At 42.7% G+C, this 11,446-nt stretch overlaps 1 long non-coding RNA gene across 3 annotated transcripts in view; it reads right to left on the bottom strand.

The window, feature by feature from the left end:
* Window positions 1-2,157: 2,157 nt before the first annotated feature.
* The window catches only part of LOC133215607 (uncharacterized), a 356,656-nt gene continuing 347,367 nt past the window's right edge, over window positions 2,158-11,446 (bottom strand). For 2 of the 3 annotated variants that reach the window (XR_009726429.1, XR_009726427.1), the window contains 2 exons: window positions 3,427-3,532; window positions 2,158-2,498 (listed from right to left, as the gene is read on the bottom strand). This is a non-coding gene — a long non-coding RNA (uncharacterized LOC133215607). Of the gene's footprint in view, window positions 2,499-3,426; window positions 3,533-3,640; window positions 3,731-11,446 lie in introns of all 3 variants that reach the window. The other variant, XR_009726428.1, reaches the window with a different exon arrangement.

The following is an 11,446-nucleotide window of genomic DNA, read 5'->3' as shown; positions in this document are numbered from 1 at the left end:
ATCTCATTGATCTGTTGAGTCCATCTCAGCTGTGACCTTGATTTGATTGCTTAATTGGCTTAGCAAAGCCTGGATGCATTAGCTCTGTAACGTGCTTGCTTATTCTCTCTTGTAAGATCTATAACAAGTAAACAGAACTTCTTTTACATAAAATGGCAGTCAATCTTAGTAATTCCAAGGCAAAGATAATCTCAGGTATATAGGAGAAGCGTGCCACTTCTCTTAGCATAAACAGAACAGTTTAATCTTGCCTTGCTGAGATCTGGGCATGTTTGAACATTGACATGCGCCCTTCAGTGAAACTCTAGTTTAACAGATCCCTGTCCAGAACACAGCTTGGCTGAGGCATGAGCTCTTACTGTCTTCAGATGACTGCTGTGGGGGTTGCTCCCATTGGTAAAAGCAGAGTAAGGCATAGCCGATGGCAAGATCTGCAGATGCAGCAAAGCTTTCTTATGTTTCATTCAGGATCCTATCATTGTTACACCTGACTGAACCAAATCTCTGCTGCTGCTGTGGTTTTAAGCAGTTCTGGGTTTGCTTCATTTGAATTCAAACAATCAAGATTTTTAATTAAAATGCATAAGTGAATCAGCCACCAAAAGCCCCATCTCCCCCGTTATTTATTTTTTATATGAAACCTTCAGTTTGATGGATAAGCACCGTCATTGGTCATTCCTGCTAAAATGATCCCATCAGCAATGAAGTATTTGACAAATCTGATGCTAAATTTTTCATCCCTAGCTTTCAGCACTTGTGGCCCATTAAGATAAATAGTACATCTCACACTTCAGATCTATTCTTTGAAGCTCTTCTGGATCCAGCACTCTGCTCAAGAGGGAGAGGTACAGGTCAAAAGGATGGTTTGAGAGTCAAACTGTGCTCTCCTTATGGCTTGCTTTATATATGGCCAACCACAAGCACAGCAGTAAGAGCATCCTTTACTTCTTCAGTGTCTTCCTTCTGTGACAACTTTCGCTCCTTTCTGTACAGTGACAGGGAGTTTGGTGGTGAGCTGATGGAACACAAAGCAATCTGGACTTTCTCCTAACTGAAACCCATTTTCTTTATGCTTCTTTTTTACCTTGTGACAGTTATATCTGCAGTCATCAAAAAAGTCCCCACTGCTTCCAGAAAGCACTACTTTCCAGCTGGGCACTGAAATTTAACTCCAAGGAAAGTAATTTGTCCCAAGAACTGCATCATATAGAGAATAAAGCAGAAAATACACTCTGCCACTATCCTGTCTCAGAGGATTACTGTAAAACTAAACTAATAACAATGCAGCATTCCTTCAAAAACTGAACTCTTGCTCACATGCTAAAAAGCTGTAAGAGTAACAGCATCATCTGGTGGCTTCTGCCACAAGGAATAGATTAATTGATTTCTTTTTGTTCTACTTTCATTTAAATTCCTCATCTCCCAGGTGGGGCTGGGTCCTGAAGAGACGCGGGAGAGGAAAAACAGGCAGAAAATGATAAAAATGAGGGAAGATAGCAGTGAAATCCTCAGCTACGTTGAAGCATTACACTGCATCTCAGTAGCTCAGATCTTTTCAAAAGGATGTTTTAAAGAACATTTGGAAACACCATCCTCATTGAAGTCAAGCTTCATTTAAGGCAGTACCAGATGTGCTTGGGATTTTTGAGGAATATGTGAAGAACAAGAATGATGCTGTGAAAGGCCTTGAACTTTAGATAAGGACTGGTGTAAACCTCAACAAAATCTTTAGACAATTCTTTCCACCATTTCTTCTGTAGGTGCCAAATCAAATCCTTCTGACTGCTCCTGCATCTTCTGCTTGGAATTCTTATTATTGATCCTCTTAACTTTTGGAGAGGTGGCATGTAAAAAGGAGATGAACATATATTAGTCTGCAAAAGAGTTTCAGCTGTGAACAAGTGCTATTATGATTATGACTGTAAAACAAGCTAATCCACCAGAGCTTACATGTACAGCTAGTTTAGCACTGGAGGCTGAATCAGCCTGCCTTAGATATTAAACCTCCTGACCTAAATGGGTTGAAGTATTCCCACAACCATCCAAGGTCCCCAGTGAGAAGTTTACTGCAGTTCAGATGAAGCAGAATGGCACCACGAGCCTATAGAACCCAAAGTGTTTAGGATTAGTTGGTGCAAAAGCTTATTAACAAGGCAATAAAGTGAAAATTATTCCTTCTGGCTTTATTGGTGCACAATGTCTGTTTTACATTCATACAGTTTCTGTCCTATCCTTGGCAGTTGTCTTCTTTGTTGTATTCTTACAAAGAGAGAAATATCAAAACATTAATTTAGGCTGTCACAATGCAAAGGGCTGACAGTCATAGAAAGAATTATCATTATGGCAGAGAATGGAGACAAGTTAGCGAAGGAAAATTAAAGTGACTAGCTAAACAGAACCAAACTTCTTGAAAAATCGAGGATATTGCCATGACAATTCGAGTTGCTCCGACTTCTTTTTGTGTTTTCCAGCACTTTCCTACACAGTCTATTATCAATCTGATGGGGGAAAGAAAGAAAAAGAAATCACTTCATATACATGCTAGTTTAGTGAGATAAGTATTTTGAAAGAGAAGATTCATCCTGGACAAGTTGTGCCATAAGATAAATGGGAGCTAACAGCAATCTTCCTAATTTTCCATAATTGCAGAAGTCAGACTGACCAAGGTTACAGCCTGCTTAATCCTTCTTGCTAATGCCTACAATATGGAAATGCTTCTTGGTCCTCTTCAGGGCTTTTCCGGAACACAAGAATGATTCCTTTCTAGCAAACTATCAGATTCCTGCAGGTGGTGGCTCAGGGTCTCAAAGCGCTTTCTGTAATCCTAAGAATCAGTTGAGTAATTTTACAACTGAAATAAGGAAGAGAGTGGTTAAAGAAGAAAACAACCACTTCACTCCTGCGTTATGCTTTTCGTCTCGGAACATTTTACTGTGGCTCTGAAGAAAGTGAATGCACGGAAGTCTCAAGGTGCACATCCATGCCCTGGAAGCTGGACCAGCATCTTTCTCTGGTAAAGTAAACCAATAGATTCTTTGTCATAAGACAAGTTTTCAGCAGGGAGCACAATGCTGAAGTCTTGTGCTCTGTCCTCTCATCATATGCTACCCAGGTAAGAGGGGGATGCTAAGAATTTAATGCAAAAAGCTGATGAAATTCTGCATCCATCTTCCACACAAATGTGCGCTGCCTTCTAGCTAGAGCATCTGCAGTGCAAATTAAGTCACTTAGCATTGCAGTGGCTAACTGATTAGACTACTAACGAAGCATGAGCCCACAAGATTGCTTTATATAGTCAAAATTTCTAATTAATTCTCATACACATAAGCAATCATTGAGTTAGTTCAGCTAGCACATCAAAACCAGATGAAAACACCAAAGGCTGAGCAAATCAGTCTTCCCAAGGTAGATGAATGAGAGGCTTACATGACTAATGCCAACAGGACAGAGGCACAGAACTCCCTGTGGATGTAAAGACATAAGATCCTTTCCACTTGCTCATCATCCTTATGTGCCTTTAAGCGCTGTAATCCTGGAATTAGAAAAGCAGGCTGTTTAGAAACACCACAGTAGGTAGCCTTGAGGTTGTGTATATATTCTGTAGCAGTAGGCACTCAATTCAATACATGTCAAGACCAACCTCCCAGCATTGCCAGCCACTGTCTGGCCATGGCCTGGTGTGTCCTCACAAGGTCAAACCCTCTGCACAGTGAAGTCACCCCTAAAACATCTGCACAGATCATAAGATATTAAAAAAAAGAACAAGGAAGGGGTGCAAATCACTATTATTCTCCAAATAAATCAGATGTACATTATGACCTGGGAAAGCAGACAAGAAAACACTTAGAAATGTAATAAATGTGAATTGCTGCAGTCCCACCAAACACAGATTCAGTCTCCTAATTGTATCAATGATTTTTTACAACTGTGATCTCAAAGTTTTGCTAAGATGCATTTGCAAATCACTTTGATTACTATCTGTGAAAAGTGTGAATGTGTTTAAGAGCTTCTGCATACTCGCTTGGGGCCTCTGACCCCTCCTTGCAGTGTCCTGAATCAGCTAGAACATTAGGTACTTTAGACGCTTCCTACTTGAAGCATTCAGACAGTCCTGGAATTAACTAGGGCTTCGCAAATGGAGAATCTTTGTACAATCTGTCCTTTTACTGATCTCAGGGCTCTTCCAACTGACTTTGCTTCTCACATTTCTTTCTCTCTCTCTTTCTTTCATTTTTTAATCAGATATGCTTTACTGTGAAGAAGAATTTGACCATTTACTATTGTATTCAAAGGAATAAGCCTACTAGACCAAGCATTCAAGGTAATTTAATTTTTTGCAAGAAGAGGTATAATTGAAGAATCATATTTTCAATGTAAGACACTATCTAAAACTAGTCGCTGGTATGAACCCTGGTCAACTATACACAATCTCCTTTAATACGGCCTTTGATAGTATTCATTGAGCACTCTTGAGCAAAGCCTCAAAAAGGGCATTGTATGAAATTAGTTTCCAAAAGAACCAGAATGGTAACGGAAGTCTCTCTGAATTAATGACAATCTTAAAATCTCAACTGCTTTGAAAGAGTGCATTAATCCACAATGAAAATGTTTGCACAGCATTTAAAATACACAAACAGGATTAACAAAGAACTTGCCAAGGACAAGGCAGAGCTGATTTGATTTCAAGACCAAAAGGAGAGTTCAGCACCTTAACTTTGTTTTTTAAGGAGGTTTCCAGAGAGAAGCTATAACTAGATGGGGGGGAAAAACACAACCCTCTCTTCCTCTCCCCCAATTTGAACATGGCAAAATGCATTTAGTAACCAACTATCACTGTTGTAAATATAAATCTAACTGCTTATCGATGTAGCATGATTGGCATGAGGTCTACAACAGCACTGCCCATAATCACTTTCCACCCACTGAGTATGTAAGAGCCTCCTATACCCCAGAGCTCTCTGGTGCTCATACCAAGATCAGTAACAGCAACTTAACTGGCCCAAGGAGCAGGATCTGTGAGAGCAAGTACTTTGGGGTCTTTCTAGTTACGCAGCTCTGCAGCCTGTGAAGGGAAATACCTACCTGAGCACTGGACGGATTCTGTGCCAAAGGCAGTGGAGATACCTCTAGGGCAGAAGCCATCCCTTCTATCTCATACCCCTACTTTATGATGGGATGAATTGACTCCTCTCTCTGTTGACTGCAGAAGAAGGTTAAGACACAAGGTTGGATGAGGTAATCAAGCTTCAGAAGACTAAAATCAGAGGAGGAGAATCCTACCCAAAACATTTTGGGGCTTAGGTTTTGGCATACACAGATGTGTGCATCTACGCACATCTGTGTGCACCTCTATGGACACACAGACCATTCCCAGCGCGCACTGGTTCCCCCCAACAGAAGTTTGGCCTTTATAACACACATAGCATTCTGGGTGCAGAAAGAAATGAGAGAAAATCTATAGCACAGAAACCAAAGGCTGCCAAAAGAAAATAACAACTGCCTTGACTGCACCTCCGTGAGGACGACGGTCCCACCCAGAGAGCGCATTTCTCCCTGAGGCTTTTCACCAGCTTCTCATTTCTCCTTCATGTTCCCTTTTGGGCCAAGCCGAGCAGTAGCACTGGATCTGAACTTATTATCACTGTTCAAAGAGAGACTGCAGTGCTGCACAGTGTGGGTGAAGGACAAAGGCGGACTGGAATAAAGGTTAGCCTCAGGAAGATGAAACAGCATCATCTACAAATTGTCATGTCTGAAAGGTTTAGGCTTCAGAAAACTCATTCCTCACACAGAAGGAACAATTTCTTACCCGTGTTGGTCTCTGCCTTCATTTCTGCAGCAAGTCAGGCCTGGCCTGGTGACCGCACTGCTGAATGTGAGATGAGGTCTTCCTGCCCTCTCTGTCCTGCTCCTCACTCCTAAAGTTGCACATCTGCACACACATCTCTGCACTGGCACCGGGGGGACCCTGTTGCGTAAGGTGAATTTAGAATGAGATGAACAGGGATTGTTTTGGGAGCAAAGAGCAAACCTCTGCTAACCCTTAAACCCTGTTCTTAGCAGACTTTTTGATTGCTCCAGAGGTGTGCACGCTCACACGTATATACTTCTGCAGTAAGAAACAGTACAGCAAAAATGATTAAACACACGAGGAATGAGGCTTCCATCTAAAAGGTGATTAAAGAGTCAAGCATTGTTTAGTTTGCAAAACACAGGAGTAAAAGATGATATAACAGAAGCAGGGAGAAGGACCTATTTATTCTGTTTTCTCTCCAGAACAAATATGCACAGAAAGGTGAAGGAAAAACTCTGAAAGCATTTGTGCAGTGAATAATCAACCCCGCAACTCATCGCTGTGGGATATTAGGCTAATTTTTCAGGAGTATTTCTAAATGTTTTACATGCTACAAATAATAAGTCTCAGGTACCGAGGTGAAGGAAAAGCACAACCAATCTCCCCAGACTGCAAGGACGGTCAGTCCCTGTCCTTGTGCTTGGATTAAGAGATGGAATTTTTGCCTCCAGAGGAATGGCATTATTTATTTATCAAGTGTATGATATGGGAGTGCTTTCTTCCTTCAAGCAGGAGGTTCTGTAGAAGGCAATTAAAAGAGTCAGTAAATGCAGCCGTATGAAATCAGTATTGCCAGTAGATTCCTCCCAGAATACATAAACTTAGCAATGGTCAAGTGGCTCAGGTTTAGTTCTTTCGTTCTCAGCTGCTTGTTTTCCCCCAAAGAGCTTCAACTCCAGCGAGGTAACAGTCAAGGCTGTGAATGAAAATGAAATTAAACATATTCATGTCCTTGGCAAGTTTGTTGCTAATCCTGCTTGTTTCTATTCACTTGTAAATGCTAAGTAAACAGTTTTCATTGTGGATATAGCCTATTTTGAAACTGTTGTACTCCAACACTGTTGCACCTCCGCTATTACCCCACGTTAGCAGGGAGCACAGTCCCCTCTGCACCTAGCAGTGCTGACAGCAGCCTCGGAGAGCAGGGATCGGGGTGGTGATGTGACACAGCATCCCTGTGCCATGCTGCTGGCACTGCTGGGGGCTGCGCTTCCTCAGCCCGCGCCTCCTCAGTTTGTGCTGTCGGCTCTGGAATGCGCTGGGAAGCAGGGAAGGTGCTGCTGCGGCCAGAATTAGTACCTGCTTAAAATGAACATGTCTACAGAGAAGGAACTGTCTCTTAAAAAGCATTTTAAATGCTACTTTTGGCTTACAAATAGTTTGCTCGCAACTGTCAGGCCATCTGCTTGGAGAGGGGGGTCTGGTACAGTCGTGAAAAGGATCTTAAAATACACTCCCCTCATAAACATCTTTTGTTGGGAAAATCCACATGCATCACATAATGCAGTAAATGGCAGCACAGGCTGAACCGACTCGTTTCTAAATGCCGAGGATGCAACCTTGGCTACAGCTCCCGCCTCCCCTCTATTAATAAGCACGCTTTAAATGCACACTTCGACACATTCTCTTGCAGCCTCGGATTGGCAGCACCCACCTGCTGGGAAACATGCTCAGAGAACTTCCTTGGGTACATCCAAAATACCAAACTGGCTTGTGGGCAGGAGAGAAACAGGCTTCTGCAAAGCAGCTCTTGCAGGGATTACATCATTCTCCTAGCCAATTTTCTGCCTACACTGCACCATTCTTTTAGGGGGAGATACATCCGCGTGTATACAGTCAAAAAGGCCAAATTAAGGGTGTGCAAGCACATCTAATTCCAGCGCTTCCTAACTTTGGGGAGTTTCGGCTTTCAGACCTGCTTGGTGCATGAATATATACAATACATACATGGGCACACCAACATTCCTGTAGTTTGCATGCTTAGAATATAAAGCCGAGTGCATGAGAATAGCGTTATGCTTCCCTTACTGTTTGCTCTGTTTGTTTTCACCATTCATTGGTCATTTTATGTTTACCCACTTTTTGTTATTTTAATGTAAGTTCAAGTATACAAAATGCTACTTTTCTTATGCATAAAAATGCAATAAAACTTCCTGGCTTTCTTTCTGAACAGATTTCAGCAGGAATGTTGATGGGATGCTGTATAACAAGTAAAGAAGAAATACTGTTTAATTATCTTCCATATAAAATCCAATAAAACGTTCTGGCTTTTCTTATTTTTCTGTACTGGGGATTAACACCAGTGTCTTTGTGATGAGAAATCTGCATTCATGGCTCCTCTATTTAGATTTAAATAGGAATTATAGTTCTTGGCAGAAAGGGATCTGTCAAATATCACAGCATTTGTGGCAGGTGGTCACTGCATTGCTCAGTACAGACACTGCCTGCTTAACCATCGCCTGCAGTAAACAGCAAAAGTCAATTATTCCCTTTGTAAATATTTTATTTCTATTTTTGGAGGGTAACAAACATCTTTTCAGGGCTTGGCTGAGACCTTCCTCCATGGATCAAAATCCTATGGAACCTGTGCTTGGGTGGTTAAAAACCTGCGTAGCAATCCAGGGATACCAGTGGAGCAACCATGGTATATTCAGCTTCATAACACAATCCTCTCCTTTGGAAACCTTTAATGACTCGGCTGGGTTGAAGTGGACAGAGCTAAAACTTGTCATGGTTGTTATCATTGCAGCTGCCAATTAGTACGACAATCATGTATTATTATTTTGCCAAGACCCCTTTCCTCAGTTAAACTGCATTTTGAATAGAAATACTGGGGAATAAAGGTCTGTTTCCTTGTATTTAGCATTTTAAGGGTTGGAAAGAAGGAGGTCTGCTTTAACAGCAAGATGAATGCATGCACTGTGGCCTTGCAGAGGTAACCTGGATGCACACTGAGGAGCAAATGTGGAACAAGAGCAGATCTCTAAGGACAAAATGCCTTGCAAAAGTGCATTGTTAAGAGAGTAAACCTCCTAAATAAAATGACAGTATCTAGCACCAGTGGCAGAATCAGTCCCAAAACCACTATGGTGGGGAAAACCTCTAAAGGTGCTGCAACACATTTCAGATCCTTGTTTGAACCTTCTCTGAACTCTTCGGGCCATTAACTAACCAGATCATCTCATTTAAACAACGTTATAAAAATAATCAAGTACTTCTGCCTCCATAAATCAAAGTTGAATACATTTACCTTAAAGAACCGGGATTTTCTTGGGTATTCACTCCTGACATTCAGGAAACAGAAGGAGAACAAAATGTTAAGGAGAAGCAGAACTTTCTGAGATGGGGCTGTGGGTAATTTTCCCTCTAAGCCTGTTTGGTGGTAAGTTAATTGACTCCCACATTACTGCAACAGTGATGTACTAAAGCGCTGGGTGCTCATTCCCTTCGTTATTTGACTGGGAAAGGCCATCTGTTCTACCCCATCCATCCACATGCACCGCATCTATTGTTGTCAATAGGATTCACACACACGTGGATCAAGGCAAGCATGTGCCTCTAACTGTTTTGATCCCTAGAACATGGATTTTTCATTTCCTTTGTTTCTTTGTGCTCACCCAGTAATAATACTTGTCATCTGAGAATTCATATTGATCTTGTCATTGCCTTAAAATTGGATGACAATTACTATCTTTGTCAAAATTCGATCTGATGAAATGGCTCCAATTAGGAAGGGAAAAGAAGGAATCCATCACAGCAGGGAGCACTGCATTTGGCTTTAAGGCAGGGAAGCTTCTCTTAAAGGCGTACTGTTGGAAGAAGCAAACGGGAACAAGAAACAAGGACACAAGTCTCAAAAGCCACAGGAATGAGGTATATGTGAAATGAATGCAGTTCATATCCTTCTGCAAATGTGACTTGGAGCTCATCTGAAAACAAATGCCAGGAACCGGTGTTTTTGTCTCCTCATCTGGTCAGACACAGTGGCAGTTGACGCCAGCCCTTCGTGCATTTTCAGATCCAGTTCTGGTCATCAGTGTTATTATAATACATTATTCGCTGAAGTTCATGAAATGATAACAGCATAATTTACAGCATGCTTCCAGATACTGATCTCACCTTGGAACTAAATGCAAAGAGGCAGTAAACGATTTAAAACCAAAAAGAGCAAGTGTACTTCCATCGCTACTAATACTGGCACTAAAGCAAGCAACTCATCCCTGCTAATTGCAAATAAAATTGTGCTAATTGCAGAGTTTTTGGTTTATAATCGGCCCTAAAAGTGAGTGTGCACATTTGTGTGTGTGAAAGGGTGGGGGAACCTTCTTCCCGAACAAAGATGTTTGTTTCATACAGAGGGAATGTTTGATTCCATTAAAAAACTATCACTGTTTTGCTTCCAAGCAGGAAACAAAGGGGCAGTCAGCAATTCTGGTAAGGCCCTACCTGGGAGCTGGGTGATCTGTGCTACTGCTTGACTCTGTCTGAAGGACTGGGAGCCTCCATCCACCCAGCAGAAGGATCTCAGCTAAAGGCCAGTCTTAGAATTTGGTTTGGGTTGGAAGGGACCTCAAAGCTCCTCCAGCTCCAACCCCTGCCACGGGCAGGGACCCCTTCCACTGGAGCAGCTTGCTCCAAGCCCCTGTGTCCAACCTGGCCTTGAGCACTGCCAGGGATGGGGCAGCCACAGCTTCTCTGGGCACCCTGTGCCAGCGCCTCAGCACCCTCACAGGGAAGAGCTTCTGCCTAAGAGCTCAGCTCAGTCTCCCCTCAGGCAGGTTCAAGCCATTCCCCTTGCCCTGTCCCTACATCCCTTGTCCCAAGCCCCTCTCCAGGTTTCCTGCAGCCCCTTTAGGCACTGGAGCTGCTCTAAGGTCTCCCCTTCAGGAGCCTTCTCTTCTCCAGGCTGCCCCAGCCCAGCTCTCTCAGCCTGGCTCCAGAGCAGAGCTGCTCCAGCCCTCGCAGCATCTTCATGGCCTCCTCTGGCCTCACTCCAACAGCTCCACATCCCTCTTCTGTTGGGGTTTCTCTGAACTGGGCCAGTAAATGCTGTTTCCTCACAAGGAAAAGTGTGTCAGGAATGGGGCTTTTGGAGTTGTACAAGTCTGCGAGCCGCTGAACATGAGACTACGCAATCTAACTCCCTGCAATAGCACAATTTCTTCACATGGAAGAGCTCCACAAGTGACTGAGGGTACCCAACCAAGCACACCACGCTTTTAGCAGGTGGTTACTTGCTGAGCTAAAAATGTAGGATTTGTGTGATGAAGAAATGAGTCACCACACCTCGAACAGCAGCAGGCTCTTTGGTACAAGAAGGTGGGTGAGCTGATGCTAACAGGTCTTCCTCCAGCAAGCTGGGCAGACATAATTTCCTTAAACCAAAGTCTTTCTGTTTCCATTAGCTAAACCTACTTACAGATTCTGACCTACATTTACAAGAGTTCCAGAATGCGACAGAACCGGGGAATTTGGTGTTTGCTAAAATATGTAATCCAACCCATCTGAAAACGGTATCTGCTAACTGAGCAAACACGGCAATCAGAAGAGTATACAAACCCCATGCAATTGTCCAGGACTTGTTTGCAACAC

The sequence above is a fragment of the Neopsephotus bourkii genome, unplaced genomic scaffold, assembly GCF_033783945.1.
Source record: "Neopsephotus bourkii isolate Nb327-2 ecotype Australia unplaced genomic scaffold, CSIRO-AGI_Nbou_v1 NB_991, whole genome shotgun sequence".
In the NCBI taxonomy this organism is placed as follows: Eukaryota; Metazoa; Chordata; class Aves; order Psittaciformes; family Psittacidae; genus Neopsephotus; species Neopsephotus bourkii.
Note: the sequence above shows the minus strand (reverse complement) of the source record. Positions and strands in the feature narration are given on the sequence as shown.